The sequence below is a fragment of the Oncorhynchus gorbuscha genome, linkage group LG19 (genome assembly GCF_021184085.1).
Source record: "Oncorhynchus gorbuscha isolate QuinsamMale2020 ecotype Even-year linkage group LG19, OgorEven_v1.0, whole genome shotgun sequence".
Classification (NCBI taxonomy): Eukaryota; Metazoa; Chordata; class Actinopteri; order Salmoniformes; family Salmonidae; genus Oncorhynchus; species Oncorhynchus gorbuscha.
In genome coordinates this window covers 49,998,739-50,021,813 of record NC_060191.1, presented here as the reverse complement: position 1 = coordinate 50,021,813, position 23,075 = coordinate 49,998,739, and the positions used below count along the sequence as shown (strand labels likewise).

At 43.9% G+C, this 23,075-nt stretch overlaps 1 pseudogene; it reads right to left on the bottom strand.

Moving 5' to 3' along the window:
• Window positions 1-313: 313 nt before the first annotated feature.
• On the bottom strand, window positions 314-23,063 carry LOC124004926 (annotated as a pseudogene).
• Between the last annotated feature and the right edge of the window lie 12 nt (window positions 23,064-23,075).

Below are 23,075 nucleotides of genomic sequence, written 5' to 3'. Positions count from 1 at the left end.
ACATTTTGTTTTTTCATTACTTTTCAATGCCTTCTTTTTGTAATATTTTTTTAATGTTTCCTAGAACATGTTATTCAGTTTAATTGGACCTTGTGTTTACTGTATTATATAATTAACTTCCGAACCCAAAATTCACTTCAAATATAACTTTTTTTTTTAAACACATTCATTAAAAAAATATCTAATTACTGATGGAAAATTGTAATAGTGTTGTTCCACAATGTCAGAGAAAATGTACTTTATTTAAACTCAACACCTCATGTATCAGATTGTAAAGGGGCTGCGGTGTAGCCTACAATAATTTTCATGGCAAATATTTATTTTCAGATCAGACCCCAAATCACAATTCAAAACCTCCAAAATGCTACAGCTTTAAGACAACTTTCAATCCTCTTTGAGATGATCAAGGTGCATCAGATTCCTCCTGCAGGACTGCTTTATGACACTTGCTCCACAGGTCACATTTGAACATCTACAGTCAACATATGCAAAGACGGGAGAACAGTAGTTATAATTTGTTAAATTATGGTAAACTTTTCCCACGTTCATTCAAACATTGATGGAAGTGATGTGCAGAGAATACTGATACAGACAAGTGTCCTACTTACGTGAACATGTGGCGGGATGTGCCTGGCAATGTCCAATACTTCCAAAAACTGTAGGAAGGCAGTAGAATTATAACGTACACATTCAAAAACAATCATATGCACAGATATCATTATTATTGTTATTATTCACCTTCATACTGTCGTAGGTAGCAGCAGCCTTCTCTGAATGGAGGCTGTGAAGCCGGAAAACATATTCTGTTTCCACCATTCCATGAGATATACACTGTCCAAAGGAAAACAGAAACACTGGGTTAGTGTTAGATGGCTCTAATGATTACATTGTGACATAGCTAGATAAATATGTTGATTTTAAACATCAATGTGGTCTGTTATGAGGACACAATGACCTGCTATTGTGGAATGTTTCCAATAATAGAACACCATTGTATTCAGTAGAGTACCGTTGGTGCATTGTACTCACAGTATGATAAATCAGCACAATTCAGTGCTGGGTGGCTATGAACAATTGATAATCTCATTTACAATATAATTATATATTTCTAATAAGAACACTAAAAGTCAATAACTTACCGTGGCTTGAATGTGGGTTTTAGCCCCTCGCAGCTCTTGCCTCAGCCCCTCTGTCAGGGCAGTCACAGCTGTTTATGTTGAGGATGTGTCCATCATCCACTTTCCTCTCCCTCATAGACTGGTATGCCTCTTGTGTGCAGATAAACAATGTAATCAATCAAATAAATCAATCAAATGTATTTATATAGCCCTTCTTACATCAGCCGATGTCACAAAGTGCTGTACACAAACCCAGCCTAAACCCCCAAACAGCAAGTAATGCAGGTGTAGAAGCACGGTGGCTAGGAAAAACTCCCTAGAAAGGCCGTAACCTAGGAAGAACATGGCCAAGATGTTCAAATGTTCATAGATGACCAGCACAGTCAAATAATAATAAAAATCACAGTGGTTGTAGAGGGTGCAACAGGGCAGCACCTCAGGAGTAAATGTCAGTTGGCTTTTCATAGCCGATCATTCAGAGTATCTCTACCACTCCTGCTGTCTCTAGAGAGTTGAAAACAGCAGGTCTGGGACAAGGTAGCACGTCCCGTGAACAGGTCAGGGTTCCATAGCCACAGGCAGAACAGTTGAAACTGGAGCAGCAGCACGACCAGGTGGACTGTGGACAGCAAGGAGTCATCAGGCCAGGTAGTCCTGAGGCATGGTCCTAGAACTCAGGTTCTCCGAGAGAGAGTGAGCGAGAGAGAGAGAGAGAGAGAGAGAGAGAGAGAGAGAGAGAGAGAGAGAGAGAGAGAGAGAGAGAGAGAGAGAGAGAGAGAGAGAGAGAGAGAGAGAGAGAGAGAGAGAGAAAAAGAAAAAGAGAGAAAAAGAGAGAAAAAGAGAGAATTAGAGAGAGCATACTTAAATTCATACAGGACACCAGATAAGACAGGAGAAATACTCCAGATGTAACAGACTGACCCTAGCCCCCCGACACATAAACTATTGCAGCATAAGTACTGGGGGCTGAGACAGGAGAGGTCGGAAGACACTGTGGCCCCGTCCGACGATACCCCCGGACAGGGCCAAACAGGCAGGATATAACCCACCCACTTTGCCAAAGCACAGCCCCCACACCACAAGAGGAATATCTTCAACCACCAACTTACTATTCTGAGGCAAGGCTGAGTATAACCCACAAAGATCTCCTCCATGGCACGAATCCAAGGGGCGGCGCCATCCCGGACAGTAAGATAATGTCAACGACTCAACCCACTCAAGTGGCGCACCCCTCCCAGGGACGGCATGGCAGAGCACCAGTAAGTCAGGGACTCAGCCCCTGTAATAGGTTTTGAGCCAGAGAACCCCAGTGGAGAGAGTGGAACCGGCCAGGCAGAGACAGCAAGGGCGGTTCGTTGCTCCAGTGCCTTTCTGTTCTTTTTCACACTCCTGGGCCAGACTACACTCAATCATAGGACCTGCTGAAGAGATGAGTCTTCAATTAAGACTTAAAGGTTGAGACAGAGTCTGCGTCTCTCACACAGATAGGCAGACCATTCCCTAAAAATTGAGCTCTATAGGAGAAAGCCCTGCCTCCAGCTGTTTGTTTAGAAATTATAGGGACAGTAAGGAGGCCTGTGTCTTGTGACCGTAGGTATGTACAGTCGTGGCCAAAAGTTTTGAGAATGACACAAAAATGTATTTTCACAAAGTCTGCTGCCTCAGTTTGTATGATGGCAATTTGCATATACTCCAGAATGTTATGAAGTGTGATAAGATGAATTGCAAAGTCCTTCTTTGCTATGCAAATGAACTGAATCCCCCCAAAACATTTCCAATGCATTTCAGCCCTCCACACAAAAGGACCAGCTGACATCATGTCAGTGATTCTCTCGTTAACACAGGTGTAAGTGTTGACGAGGACAAGGCTGGAGATCACTCTTTCAAGCTGATTGAGTTCGAATAACAAAGTGAAAGCTTCAAAATGAGGGTGGTGCTTGGAATCATTGTTCTTCCTCTGTCAACCACGGTACCTGCAAGGAAACATGTGCCGTCATAATTGCTTTGCACAAAAAGGGCTTCACAGGCAAGGATATTGCTGCCAGTAAGATTGCACCTAAATCAACCATTTATCGGATCATCAAGAACTTCAAGGACAGCGGTTCAATTGTTGTGAAGAAGGCTTCAGGGCGCCCAAGAAAGTCCAGCAAGCGCCAGGACCGTCTCCTAAAGTTGATTCAGCTGCGGGATCGGAGTACAGAGCTTGCTCAGGAATGGCAGCAGGCAGGTGTGAGTACATCTGCACGCACAGAGAGGCAAAGACTTTTGGAGGATGGCCTGGGGTCAAGAAGGGCAGCAAAGAAGCCTCTTCTCTCCAGGAAAAACATCAGGGACAGACTGATATTCTGCCAAATGTACAGGGATTGGACTGCTGAGGACTGGGGTAAAGTCATTTTCTCTGATGAATCCCCTTTCCGATTGTTTGGGGCATCCGGAAAAAAGCTTGGCCGGCGAAGACAATGTGAGCGCTACTATCAGTCCTGTGTCATGCCAACAGTAAAGCATCCTGAGACCATTCATGTGTGGGGTTGTTTCTCAGCCAAGCGAGTGGGCTCACTCACAATTTTGCCTAAGAACACAGCCATGAATTAAGAATGGTACCAACACATCCTCCGAGAGCAACTTCTCCCAACCATTCAGGAACAGTTTGATGACAAACAATGCCTTTTCCAGCACGATGGAGCTCCTTGCCATAAGGCAAAAGTGATAACTAAGTGGCTCGGGAAACAAAACATTGATATTTTGGGTCCATGGCCAGGGAACTCCCCAGACCTTAATCCCATTGAGAACTTGTCAATCCTCAAGAGTCAGGTGGACAAAAAGCCACAAATTCTGACAAACTCCAAGCATTGATGATGTAAGAATGGGCTGCCATCAGTCAGGATGTGGCCCAGAAGTTAATTGACAGCATGCCAGGGCGGATTGCAGAGGTCTTGAAAAAGAAGGCTCAACACTGCAAATATTGACTCTTTGCATCAACTTCATGTAATTGTCAATAAAAGCCTTTGACACTTATGAAATGATTGTAATTATACTTCAGTATTCCATAGTAACTTCTGACAAAAAAATATCTGAAGACACTGAAGCAGCAAACTTTGTGGAAATTAATATTTGTGTCATTCTCAAAACGTTTGCCCACGATTTTACAGCAGGACCAAATCGGAGAGATAGGTAGGAGCAAGCCCATGTAATGCTTTGTAGGTTAGCAGTAAAACCTTGAAATCAGCCCTAGCCTTAAAAGGAATCCAGTGTAGAAAGTCTAACACTGGAGTAATATGATAATCTTTTTCTAGCAGCCGTGTTTAGCTCTAACTGAAGTTTATTTAGTGATTTATTCGGGTAGCCGGAAAGTAGAGCTTTGCAGTAGTCTAACCTGGAAGTGACAAAAGCATGGATTCATTTTTCTGCAACATTTTTGGACAAACAGTTTCAGATTTTTGCAATATTACGTAGATGGAAAAAGCTGTCCTTGAAACAGTCTTCATATGTTCATCAAAAGAGTAACGCATTGGTTCTTCACAGTTTTATTTGAGACGACTGTACAACCATCAAGATTAATTGTCATGTTCAACAGAAGATGTTTCTTTTTTATTAATATGGATAGTGACATTAACACAGAGATTGAAACGCACATCAATAACAAATGCTATTAAATGACGGAGAGCATGACACAGAATAGAGACAATCATCTCTTGTTTCTTGACTGTAAGTCACACTGGATAAGATGTCTTCTAAATGACAAAAAAATAAAAATAAACAAATATAGAAATATGGACAGCAGTTGACATAAACACAGAGATCATTGTCAATGACACCTACATTAATCATTCAGTCCTCCAGCCATCGGTTTTGCCATTCAACAGTGACTCTAGATGGGCCAGGCCAGCATTGCTGATGCACACATCCCCTTCATGATAAAGGGTCTTGATGGCAGAGAACATGGAAAGGATCTCCCTTCCTTTGACAGGTCACATTTGTAGGGAACAAGGGTGCCCAGCGCAACAAGGGTACCCAGCGCTCTGACACTGCTGCCAGTTTCTAAAATAAAGAGATAAGAGGACTTCATGTACAATGTTCCATAGGTTAAAATACCATGGTGAAGTCATTTGAGAGTAATTCACAAATGTGCTTCATTTGATACAGAATGTTTTCTACAAGATCATATTCTACTGTGAGGACTGTGGAACACATAATTAAAATAATGAAACAGTTTGCAAAGAATACTTCAGAGTTGACATAAATCAGGTGTCAAGCTATAATAGGTGCAAACCTTGTGACAGAATACAGGTGACTTGTCAATTATTTATTTGTTTGCTCATAGGCTACATATGAAACAGTGCAGTAAGTGTTTATTTTGAATTTGTTCAATTATTTCTATGTGATATGAAAGTAGAATGATCTATGTTTCTAGAACCGTACCGCAATTGAAAATCGATTCACGTTTAGACTGAGTATTTGACTGTTTTGGCATCCAATATTGGACTAAGATAATAGATGGTTAGCCTAGTCATCACAGAGCAAATAATTGCAACAACAAATAGGCTACACTAACGCTTTACGTCACATCACACGGCCACAGCCGACAACCTTCATGCAGTGCTGGACAAGAACCAAATCTTGCTTAGGGCCCCCAAAAGGCTACTGCTGACCTTTTGGGGGCCCTATAACATTCTGAGAACCATATGTTTCTTCTTTCTGTGAATGGTGCAGGATAGTTCCTTGGCTTTGGGAACATTCTCAGTATGTTTAACCTTTCTTTTCTTCTTTTTTTAAAAACATATATAATCTGTTCTCAGTATCAACAAAACTCTCTCTATTCTCTATCTTGTCAAGTGTGTTCAGGTTTGTTGGCCACACTCACTAATTGGACACACCTGATCGTAATAAGTGCTTGTTTCCTTTGAAATGGGGTCTGTCTGAATAGACTAAAATAAACAGCTTTGTATGTGTAAAAACATTGCATGCTAGCACCATATTGATGGTGCAGTGGATTAATTACAACAGATAGAAAACAGAAGACAATTCGTTCGAATCTCACTGATGCCATGTCACAAGAAGAAATACATGTGTTAGCATGATTAATGCCTAAGGAAATTCATTTCCAAGTGTCCTATCTGTGCTTGGAGTTAAACAATTATTAAATGTTTTATTGAAACATTCAGTGAAAGTTTTAAGAAAGTTATGCAAAAACCTCTAAATAATAATAATTTCCATTCTCAGAACGTTAATAAAACCTCCCAGAGTAAACTGTTCTCAGAACTTCCCTGCAACCAAAAAAAACATTCCCAGAACAGGCAAAATGTTCACTTCCATTCTCAGAATGTTCAAAAACGTTCTGTTTATCAGTCAGGAGACTTCAAATCAAATCAAATCAAATGTATTTATATAGCCCTTCGTACATCAGCTGATATCTCAAAGTGCTGTACAGAAACCCAGCCTAAAACCCCAAACAGCAAGCAATGCAGGTGTAGAAGCACGGTGGCTAGGAAAAACTCCCTAGAAAGGCCAAAACCTAGGAAGAAACCTAGAGAGGAACCAAGCTATGTGGGGTGGCCAGTCCTCTTCTGGCTGTGCCGGGTGGAGATTATAACAGAACATGGCCAAGATGTTCAAATGTTCATAAATGACCAGCATGGTCAAAGGCATACGTTCCCACAACTTCCAAGGAACTAAATGTGCTAGCTGGGTACTGTTTACTCCTCATGTGAGAGTACACCACATCTCAAATCATAAAATTACATGCCAACTATCTTGTCAGAGTAGTACTGACGAAATAGCCAACAAGAAGTGTCTCACTAATATATTCAATAGTTTTGACTCATATCTATCTATAAATCACTCTTGACTGGGGTAATTGACATTTGTTAACAAATGCCTATCAATTTATAGATACCAACAGCCCTATGCTATGTAAATAAATCTTATCAACAGGCATGGATATAACCTAGTGGGAGAGGTTGCCTTTTCCAGAGGAACTTTCCACCCAACATTTATGAACCAGGTGCTCTGCTTATTGGAATCCCAGTCCCTCCCTCGGCGTACACATCACAGACGAAATTAAATGGTCCACCCACACAGACAGCATGGTGAAGGAGGCGCAACAGCGCCTCTTCAACCTCAGGATGTTTTAGAAATGAGGCTTTTCACCTAAAACACTCACAAACTTTTACAGATGCACAATCGAGAGCATCCGGTCGGGCTATATGAACGCCTGGCACGGCAACTGCTCTGCTCTCAACCGCAAGGCTCTCCAGAGGGTAGTGAGGTCTGCACAACGCATCACCGGGCAAACTACCTGCCCTCCAGGACACCTACACCACCCGATGTCACAGGAAGGCCAAAAACATCATCAAGGACAACCACCTCCCGAGCCACTGCCTGTTCACCCTGCTATCATCCAGAAGGCGAGGTCAGTACAGGTGCATCAAAGCTGGAACTGAGAGACTGAAAAACAGCTTCTATCTCAAGGCCATCAGACTGTTAAACAGCCATCACTAACATAGAGTGGCTGCTGTCAACATACAGACTCAAATCTCTGGCCATTTTAATAAGTTTAATAAATGGAATTAATAAAGGTATCACTAGTCAATTTAAATAATGCCACTTTTATGATGTCTACATATCCTACATTACTCATTTCATTTGTACAGTGCCTTGCAAAAAGTATTCATTCCCCTTGGTGTTTTTCCTATTTAGTTGCATTACAACCTGTAATTTAAATGGATTTTTATTTGTATTTCATGTAATGGACATACACAAAATAGTCCAAATTGGCGAAGTGAAAAAAAAAAAACTCCCCCCCCCCCCCCAAAAAAAGAAAAATTGGAAAAGTGGTGCGTGCATGTGTATTCAACCCCTTTGCTATGAAGCCTCTAAATAAAATATGGTGCAACCAATTACCTTCAGAAGTCACATAATTTGTTAAATAAAGTCCACCTGTGTGCAATCTAAGTGTCACATGATCTGTCACATGATCTCAGTATATATACACCTATTCTGAAAGGCCAAAGAGTCTGCAACACCACTAAGCAAGGGGCACCACCAAGCAAGCGGCACTATGAAGACCAAGGAGCTCTCTAAACAGGTCAGGGACAAAGTTGTGGAGAAGTACAGATTAGGGTTGGGTTATAAAAAAATATCCAAAACTTTGAATATCCCACAGAGCACCATTAAATCCATTATTAAAAAATGTAAAGATTATGACACCACAACAAACCTGCCAAGAGTGGGTCGCTCACCAAAACTCACGGACCAGAGAGGCAACAAAGAGACCAAAGATGGCCCTGAAGGAGCTGCAACACCCCACAGCGGCGATCGGAGTATCTGTCCGTAGGACCACATTAAGCCGTACTCTCCACAGAGCTGGACTTACGGAAGAGTGGCCAGAAAAAGCCATTGCTTAAAGACAAAAATAAGGTGTTAGCCAATAGGCATGTGTTAGCCAATAGGCATGTGCTCCCGAACCGGAGCCGCCACCGAGGATAGATGTCCACCCGGACCCCCCCCCCTATAGAGTCAGGCCCTGACCTGAGAGAGCCTTTTTATTTCTCTATTTGGTTAGGTCAGGGTGTGATTTGGGTGGGCATTCCAGTTTGTCTGTTTCTTTGTTGGCCGGGTATGGTTCCCAATCAGAGGCCGCTGTCTATTGTTGTCTCTGATTGGGAATCATACTTAGGCAACCTTTTCCCACCTGTGTTTGTGGGTAATTATTTATTTTCTATGTGTGTTTGTGTGCGCCACGGTTTGTGTCACGTTCGGTTTCTGTTGACCTGTTTTTTGTGAAGGTTTCACTTTATTAAAGATGTGGAATTACATGCACGCTGCGCCTTGGCTCATTTATGACAGGGAGGTTGAAGACAACGAACGTGACAATGATGGAGGGCACATAATACAGGGAATTTCTTGAGGGAAACCTGTTTCAAAATATTTTGCATCTTCAAAGTGTTGTATAAATCGAATGATATACAACCCCCCCCAAAACTATTTTAATTCCAGGTAATAAGGCAACAAAATAGGACAAATGCCAAGGGGGATGAATAAGTATTTTCGCAAGCCACTGTAGCTAGCTAGGTCTGGCCCAGCTCTGGTACATGGCGTAAATAGTACCTAGCCAGCTCTGGACTGCACTAACTAGCTCTGGTCCAGGACGTTCAGACTGACTAACTTAGATTGCTTCAATAAAGTTTTATGCTGCAATTTACCACAGTCACTAATAATACCACTACTATTGCATTAACTACCACTACAACAACTACTACCACCACCACTGACACAGTCACCACTACTTGGTCCCTCCTTCTCAGTGATTGTTTGTGATATTTAAGGGCAAAAATAGTTGATTATGCTACGGCAACTCTGACATATTGCATGGCAATATGTGATGATTTTGTAAAAATGTTCACGAAAATGGAATCTAAAGGGGCTCTTCAAAGGGTTCTCCTAGGGAGACAACCAAATAATCCTTTTAGGTTCAAGATAGCACCTTCTTTTCTAAGAGTGTACCACTCCTATTACTACCACTACCATTACTATAACCCACTATAATAAATCTACAAAACCACCCCAAAATAGGTCACTATACCTAACCCATTAAAACCCTATTACTACCATTAGTACTACTACTATTACTACTGCCGTCATTACCACTACAATGTATTTAATTACCATGAGAAACACTTAAAGAGGAGCAAGCACAACAAAGTTTCTTCAGGAAATGTCCTTTTCTTTTTTATTAATGAATTTCTATGGTATTTGTTGTGCAGCTTCAAAATAGCAAGCGTTTATTTTGTAGTATATTTAGCTAGTTACTTTCCACATAGCTTTACTGTAGTTTAACTTATTCCAATGAGGAATAACTAGGGTTTAGCTAACTACATATCTAACTACATACCAGTAAATATTTTGAGATGCTGTTTACCCTCACGTGAGTAAACAGTAACTATTTCAACTGTGATGAATACTACTAGTTATGATAATACACAGATTTTACTGAAGAATTGATTCATCACCAGGCTAAGCTACTCTTTAGAAGTAACATGTCATATGTAGCCTATGGGCCACAAAATTACTAATTGACAAGGTCACCTGAATTCTGTCACAAGGTTTGCATCACACAACGTTTTACTGCACTTAGGCGTATTATAGCTTACTACAGTCTAATGACATTGACACCTCTTGACCTTGGGACTTTAAGGTTTTGTCTGACTTTTTTCTCAAAAATAATTCATTCCCATATTGGCCTATTCAGACCAAAGTTATACGCGCATAAATGGAACTTAATTCCCTTTAATGCACTTTTGTGTGGAAGATGTGTGTCTACGGATATGTTGTATTCTGACCTTGACTTAATTCCCTCATAAATCCAAGACCTTACCGGGCCATGAAACAATGAATAATGTCGAGCAACCTGTCGGTTCCAAGTGGAACAGTGTCTGCTTTCTTTTTCCCGATAGAAATAACACCATTCTCCATGCACTGTAATTTACAACTTGATAGGAGCTATTGATAAGATCTAGGTAAAAGAGTAAGCCATTTGGATAAACGGATTGTAAATATAAATTACAATTGTTTTAGATACATTTTACGTTATGATCGCTGGAGACAAATGTGAAACCAGTCATATAGCAACAAACTGAAGCCTATCAACATCAAGGATACCTCTGTAAAGTTTATGAAATTCTGGCCTTAAAACTTGCAGGAATGAAATTTGGAGACAAAAGCTATAGGCTTCTGTAGCCATGCACAAATGACAGTATAGTGTCCAAACCTACAAACAACCGAGTACACTTATGTTTTCTATAATGTTTTAATTAAATTCCCAGACTTTTCACTGTATTTTTTATATTTTTTATTGATGTTACATATTAGTCAGTATCGGTAGCCACTGTCAGTTATACCCACACACATTTATAACTATCACTTTACTTATATTTTGCCTCATTCCATTCCATTGTCAGTTTACCTTTCTTTCCTTTGTCACGTTGATCTGGTTATTCCTGAGGATCACTACAGTAGCATTAGTGGATCATAGTATTACAACTTGTGAAATCATTTGGAATATGTAGCCTATTTGAATTATTATGGAACGCATGTCATGCAGGTGAAAGAGGACCCAAAAGCGACTTGGCGAAAACAGAGTCTTTAATCCAGTAAAGTAAATACAAACAAAAAAAACACAACTTTCACTCGAAATGACGAGGACAAACTGGAGACTCGATCTTGAACAGCAGGTGAACAGCAGGTTGCCTCGGGAAGGCACTTGAACAAGACAGACTCAGACACCTGCTCACCACGCAGCATCTGAGGAAAACACGACACGACAGGGCGATACACAAACACAGCACGGTGAATTCTAGACAAGGAACCGACAGGACAGGAACGGAACACAAAGGAAGAAATAGGGACTCTAATCAGGGAAAGGATCGGGAACAGGTGTGGGAAGACTAAATGATTGATTAGGGGAATAGGAACAGCTGGGAGCAGGAACGGAACGATAGAGAGAAGAGAGAGCGAGAGAGTGAGAGAGGGAGGGGGAGAGAGAGGGATAGAAAGAGGGGAAAGAACCTAATAAGACCAGCAGAGGGAAACGAATAGAATGGGAAGCACAGGGACAAGACAAGATAATAAATGACAAAACATGACAGTACCCCCCCACTCACCGGCGCCTCCTGGCGCACTCGAGGAGGAATCCTGGCGGCAACGGAGGAAATCATCAATGAGTGAACGGTCCAGCACGTCCCGAGACGGAACCCAACTCCTCTCCTCAGGACCGTAACCCTCCCAATCCACTAAGTATTGGTGACCCCGTCCCCGAGAACGCATGTCCATGATCTTATGTACCTTGTAAATAGGTGCGCTCTCGACAAGGACGGGAGGGGGAGGGAAGACGAACGGGGGTGCGAAGAAAGGGCTTAACACAGGAGACATGGAAGACAGGATGGACGCGACGAAGATGTCGCGGAAGAAGCAGTCGCACAGCGACAGGATTGACGACCTGGGAGACACGGAACGGACCAATGAACCGCGGAGTCAACTTACGAGAAGCTGTCGTAAGAGGAAGGTTGCGAGTGGAAAGCCACACTCTCTGGCCGCAACAATACCTTGGACTCTTAATCCTGCGTTTATTGGCGGCTCTCACAGTCTGTGCCCTGTAACGGCAAAGTGCAGACCTCACCCTCCTCCAGGTGCGCTCACAACGTTGGACAAACGCTTGAGCGGAGGGAACGCTGGACTCGGCAAGCTGGGATGAGAACAGAGGAGGCTGGTAACCCAGACTACTCTGAAACGGAGATAACCCGGTAGCAGACGAAGGAAGCGAATTGTGAGCGTATTCTGCCCAGGGGAGCTGTTCTGCCCAAGACGCAGGGTTTCTGAAAGAAAGGCTGCGTAGTATGCGACCAATCGTCTGATTGGCCCTCTCTGCTTGACCGTTAGACTGGGGATGAAACCCGGAAGAGAGACTGACGGACGCACCAATCAAACGACAGAACTCCCTCCAAAACTGTGACGTGAATTGCGGGCCTCTGTCTGAAACGGCGTCTAACGGGAGGCCATGAATTCTGAATACATTCTCGATAATGATTTGTGCCGTCTCCTTAGCGGAAGGAAGTTTAGCGAGGGGAATGAAATGTGCCGCCTTAGAGAACCTATCGACAACCGTAAGAATCACAGTCTTCCCCGCAGACAAAGGCAGACCGGTAATGAAGTCTAGGGCGATGTGAGACCATGGTCGAGAAGGAATGGGGAGCGGTCTGAGACGACCGGCAGGAGGAGAGTTACCCGACTTAGTCTGCGCGCAGTCCGAACAAGCAGCCACGAAACGGCGCGTGTCACGCTCCTGAGTCGGCCACCAAAAGCGTTGGCGAATAGACGCAAGAGTGCCTCGAACACCGGGATGACCAGCTAACTTGGCAGAGTGAGCCCACTGAAGAACAGCCAGACGAGTGGAAACAGGAACGAAAAGGAGGTTACTAGGACAAGCGCGCGGCGACGCAGTGTGCGTGAGTGCTTGCTTAACCTGTCTTTCAATTCCCCAGACTGTTAACCCGACAACACGCCCATAAGGAAGAATCCCCTCGGGATCAGTAGAAGCCACAGAAGAACTAAACAGACGGGATAAGGCATCAGGCTTGGTGTTCTTGCTACCCGGACGGTAAGAAATCACAAACTCGAAACGAGCGAAAAACAACGCCCAACGAGCTTGACGGGCATTAAGTCGTTTGGCAGAACGGATGTACTCAAGGTTCTTATGGTCTGTCCAAACGACAAAAGGAACGGTCGCCCCCTCCAACCACTGTCGCCATTCGCCTAGGGCTAAGCGGATGGCGAGCAGTTCACGGTTACCCACATCATAGTTGCGCTCAGATGGCGACAGGCGATGAGAAAAATAAGCGCAAGGATGAACCTTATCGTCAGACTGGAAGCGCTGGGATAGAATGGCTCCCACGCCTACCTCTGAAGCGTCAACCTCGACAATGAATTGTCTAGTGACGTCAGGAGTAACGAGGATAGGAGCGGACGTAAAACGTTCTTTTAGAAGATCAAAAGCTCCCTGGGCGGAACCGGACCACTTAAAACACGTCTTGACAGAAGTAAGAGCTGTGAGAGGGGCAGCAACTTGACCGAAATTACGAATGAAACGCCGATAGAAATTAGCGAAACCTAAAAAGCGCTGCAACTCGACACGTGACCTTGGAACGGGCCAATCACTGACAGCTTGGACCTTAGCGGAATCCATCTGAATGCCTTCAGCGGAAATAACGGAACCGAGAAAAGTAACGGAGGAGACATGAAAAGAGCACTTCTCAGACTTTACGTAGAGACAATTCTCTAAAAGGCGCTGTAGAACACGTCGAACGTGCTGAACATGAATCTCGAGTGACGGAGAAAAAATCAGGATATCGTCAAGATAGACAAAAACAAAGATGTTCAGCATGTCTCTCAGAACATCATTAACTAATGCCTGAAAAACAGCTGGCGCATTGGCGAGACCAAACGGCAGAACCCGGTACTCAAAATGCCCTAACGGAGTGTTAAACGCCGTTTTCCACTCGTCCCCCTCTCTGATGCGCACGAGATGGTAAGCGTTACGAAGGTCCAACTTAGTAAAGCACCTGGCTCCCTGCAGAATCTCGAAGGCTGATGACATAAGGGGAAGCGGATAACGATTCTTAACCGTTATGTCATTCAGCCCTCGATAATCCACGCAGGGGCGCAGAGTACCGTCCTTCTTCTTAACAAAAAGAACCCCGCCCCGGCCGGAGAGGAAGAAGGCACTATGGTACCGGCGTCAAGAGACACAGACAAATAATCCTCGAGAGCCTTACGTTCGGGAGCCGACAGAGAGTATAGTCTACCCCGAGGAGGAGTGGTCCCCGGAAGGAGATCAATACTACAATCATACGACCGGTGAGGAGGAAGGGAGTTGGCTCGGGACCGACTGAAGACCGTGCGCAGATCATGATATTCCTCCGGCACTCCTGTCAAATCGCCAGGTTCCTCCTGAGAAGTAGGGACAGAAGAAACGGGAGGGATGGCAGACATTAAACACTTCACATGACAAGAAACATTCCAGGATAGGATAGAATTACTAGACCAATTAATAGAAGGATTATGACATACTAGCCAGGGATGACCCAAAACAACAGGTGTAAACGGTGAACGAAAAATCAAAAAGAAATAGTCTCACTGTGGTTACCAGATACTGTGAGGGTTAAAGGTAGTGTCTCAAATCTGATACTGGGAAGATGACTACCATCTAAGGCGAACATGGGCGTAGGCTTCTCTAACTCTCTGAAAGGAATGTCATGTTTCCGAACCCATGCTTCGTCCATGAAACAACCCTCAGCCCCAGAGTCTATCAAGGCACTACATGTAGCACCCGAACCGGTCCAGCGTAGATGGACCGACAAAGTAGTACAGGATCTTGATGGAGAGACTTGAGTAGTTGCGCTCACCTGTAGCCCTCCGCTTACAGATGAGCTCTGGCTTTACTGGACATGAATTAACAAAATGTCCAGCAACTCCGCAATAGAGGCACAGGCGGTTGGTGATCCTCCGTTCCCTCTCCTTAGTCGAGATGCGAATCCCTCCCAGCTGCATGGGCTCAGACTCTGAGCCAGAGGAGGGAGATGGTTGCGATGCGGAGCAGGGAAACACCGTTGATGCGAGCTCTCTTCCACGAGCCCGGTGACGAAGATCTACCCGTCGTTCTATGCGGATGGCGAGAGCAATCAAAGAGTCCACATCTGAAGGAACCTCCCGGGAGAGAATCTCATCCTTAACCACTGCGTGGAGTCCCTCCAGAAAACGAGCGAGCAGCGCCGGCTCGTTCCACTCACTAGAGGCAGCAAGAGTGCGAAACTCAATAGAATAATCCGTTATGGACCGTTCACCTTGGCATAAGGAAGCCAGGGCCCTAGAAGCCTCCCTACCAAAAACTGAACGGTCAAAAACCCGAATCATCTCCTCTTTAAAGTTCTGGAACTTGTTAGAGCAATCAGCCCTTGCCTCCCAGATAGCTGTGCCCCATTCTCGAGCCCGGCCAGTAAGGAGTGAAATGACGTAAGCAACCCGAGCTCTCTCTCTAGAGTATGTGTTGGGTTGGAGAGAGAACACAATCTCACACTGCGTGAGAAAGGAGCGGCACTCAGTGGGCTGCCCGGAGTAGCAAGGTGGGTTATTAACCCTAGGTTCTGGAGGCTCGGCAGGCCAGGAAGTAACAGGTGGCACGAGACGTAGACTCTGGAACTGTCCAGAGAGGTCGGAAACCTGAGCGGCCAGGTTCTCCACGGCATGGCGAGCAGCAGACAATTCCTGCTCGTGTCTGCCGAGCATGGCTCCTTGGATCTCGACGGCAGTGTAACGAGCGTCTGAAGTCGCTGGGTCCATTCCTTGGTCGGTTCCTTCTGTCATGCAGGTGAAAGAGGACCCAAAAGCGACTTGGCGAAAACAGAGTCTTTAATCCAGTAAAGTAAATACAAACAAAAAAAAAACACAACTTTCACTCGAAATGACGAGGACAAACTGGAGACTCGATCTTGAACAGCAGGTGAACAGCAGGTTGCCTCGGGAAGGCACTTGAACAAGACAGACTCAGACACCTGCTCACCACGCAGCATCTGAGGAAAACACGACACGACAGGGCGATACACAAACACAGCACGGTGAATTCTAGACAAGGAACCGACAGGACAGGAACGGAACACAAAGGAAGAAATAGGGACTCTAATCAGGGGAAAGGATCGGGAACAGGTGTGGGAAGACTAAATGATTGATTAGGGGAATAGGAACAGCTGGGAGCAGGAACGGAACGATAGAGAGAAGAGAGAGCGAGAGAGTGAGAGAGGGAGGGGGAGAGAGAGGGATAGAAAGAGGGAAAGAACCTAATAAGACCAGCAGAGGGAAACGAATAGAATGGGAAGCACAGGGACAAGACAAGATAATAAATGACAAAACATGACAACGCAGACCAAATGAGTGAGGTTTGTTAGGGTACATTTATAGGACTACTGTTCAACCCCTATTGTTGACTTTTCTAACTTTCTAATTGAACGATTGAATATGACAACTTTCAGGATGAATAAAACCACTGTATTTTTGTTTCACCAATATATTTTGTGTGTAAAGGCTCTCAAAACCTATTTTTGTATTATTATTCATGAATACTTTCCTAACCCTAAATAACATACAAATCTATTGGTGCTGAAAAGGAGACTAATATGTGCGTATTTATTTACATGGCTTTTTTGAATTGCTCCTTAATATTCTGAACCTTTCTCTCAATATATTATAGTCTGTTGAGAAAATTACAATTAAAGGTACACCACATTTAAAGGGATGGCTTTAGATAAATGTACTGAAAACCCTATTGAATGAAAATTTGACACGAAAATATTGGCCAGCAAGTGGGAGTGTTTTCAGCAGTTTAATTAAATCTATTCAGGGCACGTAAGTGAACCACACCTGCAAAGCCCGTTGCGGACCTGCAAAAGGTAAGTCTGAATGCCAACTACTGAGAAGTGCGTAGGAAAGGCGTACATAGGAAAGGCCAACCAGGTAGCTAGGTCCAGCTGGCAAGATAGCTAGGTCTGGCCGACCGACCAGACGAAAAGATCATGATCATTAGAAAGCAAATTCTCTTTAAATCTGCGTGTTTCTCCAAAACGCAGTTGTCCTGAGTCTGCACAACACTGCCAGGACCTAGGATCAAGGGAGACACTTAATCCTATATCTCTTGACACATTCATGAGAATAATCATGGCCTCTAAACCTTCAAGCTGTATACTGGATCCTATTCCAACTAAACTACTGAAAGAGTTGCTTCCTGTGCTTGGCCCTCCTATGTAGAACATAATAAATGGCTACCTATCCACCAGATGTGTACCTAACTCAATAAAAGTGGCAGTAATAAAGCCTCTCTTGAAAAAGACAATATATTTTACCTCTTGGTGATGTCGTACAGAAAACATAATGTTAACTTTCACTGCTATGCGGATGATACACAGCTGTACATTTCGATGAAACACGGTGAATACTCAATATTGCCCTCCTGGAAGCCTGTGTTTCAGACATAAGGAAGCAAATGTTTCACCTTTAAACTCGAACAAAACAGAGATGCTAGTTCTAGGTCCCAAGAAACAAAGAGATCTTCTGTTGGATCTGACAATGAATCTTGATGGTTGTACAGTTGTACAGTTGTCTCAAATGTTTTGTCACTTCTAGGTTAGACTACTGCAATGCTCTATTTTCCGGCTACCCGGATAAAGCACTAAATAAACTTCAGTTAGTGCTAAATACGGCTGCTAGAATCCTGACTAGAACCAAAAAATTTGATCATATTACTCCAGTGCTAGCCTCTCTACACTGGCTTCCTGTCAAAGCAAGGGCTGATTTCAAGGTTTTACTGCTAACCTACAAAGCATTACATGGGCTTGCTCCTACCTACCTCTCTGATTTGGTCCTGCCGTACATACCTACACGTACGCTACGGTCACAAGACGCAGGCCTCCTAATTGTCCCTAGAATTTCTAAGCAAACAGCTGGAGGCAGGGCTTTCTCCTATAGAGCTCCATTTTTATGGAACGGTCTGCCTACCCATGTCAGAGACGCAAACTCGGTCTCAACCTTTAAGTCTTTACTGAAGACTCATCTCTTCAGTGGGTCATATGATTGAGTGTAGTCTGGCCCAGGAGTGGGAAGGTGAACGGAAAGGCTCTGGAGCAACGAACCGCCCTTGCTGTCTCTGCCTGGCCGGTTCCCCTCTTTCCACTGGGATTCTCTGCCTCTAACCCTGTTACTTGCTGGGGCTCTCTCGTGCCGTCCCTGGGGGGGGTGCGTCACCTGGGTGGGTTGATTCACTGTTGTGGTCGGCCTGTCTGGGTTCCCCCTTTGGGTTGTACCGTGTCGGAGATCTTTGTGGGCTATACTCGGCCTTGTCTCAGGATGGTAAGTTGGTGGTTGAAGATTTCCCTCTAGTGGTGTGGGGGCTGTGCTTTGGCAAAGTGGGTGGGGTTATATCCTTCCTGTTTGGCCCTGTCCGGGGTGTCCTCGGATGGGGCCACAGTGTCTCCTGACCCCTCCTGTCTCAGCCTCCAGTATTTATGCTGCAGTAGTTTATGTGTCAGGGGGCTAGGGTCAGTTTGTTTATCTGGAGTACTTCTCCTGTCCTATTCGGTGTCCTGTGTGAATCTAAGTGTGCGTTCTCTAATTCTCTCCTTCTCTCTTTCTTTCTCTCTCTCGGAGGACCTGAGCCCTAGGACCATGCCCCAGGACTACCTGACATGATGACTCCTTGCTGTCCCCAGTCCACCTGGCCATGCTGCTGCTCCAGTTTCAACTGGCCTGGGCCCTAGGACCATGTCCCAGGACTACCTGACATGAGGACTCCTTGCTGTCCCCAGTCCACCTGGCCATGCTCCTGCTCCAGTTTCAACTGTTCTGCCTTACTATTATTCAACCATGCTGGTCATTTATGAACATTTGAACATCTTGGCCACGTTCTGTTATAATCTCCACCCGGCACAGCCAGAAGAGGACTGGCCACCCCACATATGCTCTCTCTAATTCTCTCTTTCTTTCTCTCTCTCGGAGGACCTGAGCCCTAGGACCGTGCCCCAGGACTACCTGACATGATGGCTCCTTGCTGTCCCCAGTCCACCTGACTGTGCTGCTGCTCCAGTTTCAACTGTTCTGCCTTATTCTTATTTGACCATGCTGGTCATTTATGAACATTTGAACATCTTGGTCATGTTCTGTTATAATCTCTACCCGGCACAGCCAGAAGAGGACTGGCCACCCCACATAGCCCGGTTCCTCTCTAGGTTTCTTCCTAGGTTTTGGCCTTTCTAGGGAGTTTTTCCTAGCCACCGTGCTTTTACACCTGCATTGTTTGCTGTTTGGGGTTTTAGGCTGGGTTTCTGTACAGCACTTTGAGATATCAGCTGATGTACGAAGGGCTATATAAATAAATTTGATTTGATTTGATTTGATTTTAAATAAAACTGTTAAGGACATTGGTGTTACTCTGGACCCTGATCTCTCTTTTGACAAACATATCAAGACTATTTCAAGGACAGCTTTTTTCCATCTACATAACATTGCAAAAAAATCTGAAACGTTCTGTCCAAAAATTATGCAGAAAAGTTAATCCATGCTTTTGTCACTTCTAGATTAGACTACTGCAATGCTCTACTTTTGGGCTACCCGGTTAAATCACTAAATAAACTTCAGTTAGTGCTAAACATGGCTGCTAGAATCTTGACTAGAACCCCAAAATTTGATCATATTACTCCAGTGCAAGCCTCTCTATACTGGCTTCCTGTTAAGTCTAGGGATGATTTCAAGGGTTTACTGCTAACCTACAAAGCATTACATGGGCTTGCTCATACATATGTCTCTGATTTGGTCCTGCCGTACATACCTACATGTATGCTACGGTCACAAGATAAAGGCCTCCTTATTGTCCCTAGAATTTCTAAGCAAACAGCTGGAGGCAGGGCTTTAGCCTATAGAGCTCCATTTTTCTGGAATGGTCTGCCTATCCATGTGAGAGACGCAGACTCGGTCTTGACGCTCTTATTAAGTCTTTATTGAAGGCTCATCTCTTCAGTAGGTCCTATGATTGAGTGTTGTCTGGCCCAGGGGTGTGAAGGTGAACGGAAAGGCACTGGAGCGACAAACCGCCCTTGCTGTTTCTGCCTGGTTGGTTCCCTTCTCTCTACCTCTAACCCTATTATGGGGGCTGAGTCACTGGTTTACTGGTGCTCTTCCATGCTGTCCCTGGGAGGGGTACGTCACTTGAGTGGGTTGAGTCACTGACGTGATCTTCCTGTCCGGGTTGGCGCCCCCCTCGGGCATGTGCCGTGGGGGAGATCTTCGTGGGCTACAGTATACTCAGCCTTGTCTCAGGGTAGTAAGTTGGTGGTTTGAAGATATCCCTCTAGTGGTGTGGGGGCTGTAATTTGGCAAAGTGGGTGGGGTTATAGCCTGCCTGGTTGGCCCTGTCCGGGGGTATCGTCGGACGGGGTCACAGTGTCTCCCGACCCCTCCTGTCTCAGCCTCCAGTATTTATGCTGCAATAGTTTATGTGTCGGGGAACTAGGATCAGTCTGTTATATCTGGAGTATTTCTCCTGTCTTATCTGGTGTCCTGTGTGAATTTAAGTATGCTTCCTCTAATTCTCTCTCTCCCTCCCCTCCCAGAGGACCTGAGCCCTAGGACCTTGCCTCAGGACTACCTGGCCTGATGACTCCTTGCTGTCCCCAGTCCACCTGGTCGTGCTGCTGCTCCAGTTTCAACCATTCTGCCTGCGGCTATGGAACCCTGACCTGTTCACTGGATGTGCTACCTTGTCCCAGACCTGCTGTTTTTGACTCTTTCTCGCTCTGCCACACCTGCTGTCTCTTTATGCTCGGCTATGAAAAGTTAACTGACAGTTACTCCTGAGGTGCTGACTTGTTGCACCTTCTACAACCACTGTGATTATTATTATTATTTGACCCTGCTGGGCATCTAGGAACGTTTGAACATCTTGGCCATGTACTGTTATAATCTCAACCCGGCACAGCCAGAAGAGGACTGCCAACCCTGGTTCCTCTCTAGGTTTTTTCTTAAGGTTCCTGCCTTTCTAGGGAGTTTTTCCTAGCCACCATGCTTCAACATCTGCATTGCTTGCTGTTTGGGGTTTTAGGCTGGGTTTCTGTATAGCACTTTGTAAAAAGGGCTTTATAAATATTTTTTATTGATTGATTTGAATATGTCACAAAATAGTTCTGAGATCTGGGGCTTGAAAAATTCTCAAAACTATACTTTGGCAGATAGAACCTTTTAGTCCCAAGTCTTTGACTATTCATATCATAGGTTCTGGTACTCTTTTTATTTTTTTTTATTTTTTTCAACACCTTTTCAGAAGAATGGCCATAATGTAAACTTTTTTATGGTAAAAACAAATAAAAACAAGTGCCTTAGATTATGTTTAAGGCCCTTAGCAGAGGCATTGCTGTTTTTGTCTTGTTCTATATCCACATGAAAACTTCCATGGAAGGGGTATTTCACTAAAAATACAAACTTACCACATTTCATTGATAAGTAGCAAGTAGTTTACTGACTTTGAGTGTCAGAGAACAGAAAAACATATTAGTTTAGTCATCCAGAGCTAAGCTTTAGCAATGTTGCTAGTTATCCATAGGATAAACAGTAGTGTCATTTTAGGGAACTATCACTTTAACAAATGTGTAATGAATATGAATTTATATATTTGATGATGTGATTAGAAAGAAGGAAGAGTATTCTCTATATTTAATATTTAAATGGCTGCACTTTTCTATTGAAATTGAAATAATTAACATTTTGTGGCAGATAGAACCTTATTTAAATAGATTGACATTTCAGAGAATTGCAATTGATACTCGCACTTTAGTTACCTATATGGTGAGGAACTTAATGGGTTATAAAATAAGTATTGAGATGTGAAAATCTAGGATGTGAAAACGTAAATGCTCAATATCTCAGAAGTATGCATTACGCAGATAGAGCCTTATAGTCCCAAAGTCTTGACTTCTTCTCTGTTTTTATCTCAACATTTTTAGATAGTATCAACATTTGAAAAATGTATTGGGTAGCGGGAATGGGCTTCCATATATAAACATGGACAGTGACACCTACATCAATCATCGTCCTCCAGCCATCGGTTTTGCCATTCTGCAGTGACTGAGGATGGGCCAGGCCAGCTTTGTTCATGCACACATCCATCCCTGTGCCCAGAAGCTCTGACACTGCTGCCAGTTTCTGAAATCAAGAGGTAAGAGGACTTCATGCACAATGTTCCATTGGTTAAAACACCATGGTGAAGCCATTTGAGAGTAATTGACAAATGTGCTTCATTTGACACAGAATGTTTTCTACAAGATCCTATTCTATTGTGAGGAATGTGGAGCACATTATAAAAGTAATTAAGCAGTTTGCAAAGAATACTTCACAAATGGCATAGAACAGGTTTCATTAACTACAGTCATTAGACTGTAGTTAGTTATAATAGGCCTAAGGGCAGTAAAACGTCCTGTGATGCAAACCTTGTGACAGAATGCAGGTGAAAGTAAATAATTAATTTTTTGGCCCGTAGGCTACATATGACATGTTACTTCTAAAGAGTAGCTTGGTCTGATGATGAATCAACCCTTTAGTAAATCGGTGAAATATCATAGCTAGTTGCATTCATCACAGTTGAAATAGTTACTATTTACTCATCATGTGAGAGTACACCAAATCTCAAATCATCATATGATATGCCAACTCTCTGTTAAGAGTAGTGCTCAGGAAATAGCCTTCAAGGAGATCTCACTAATATTTAATATTAACAGGTATGGATACAACCTAGTGGGAGGGGTTGCCTTTTCTAGAGAACCTTGCCACCTAACAGTTATTTACCAGATGCTCTGCGTGTGGCATCATTTAGAAAAT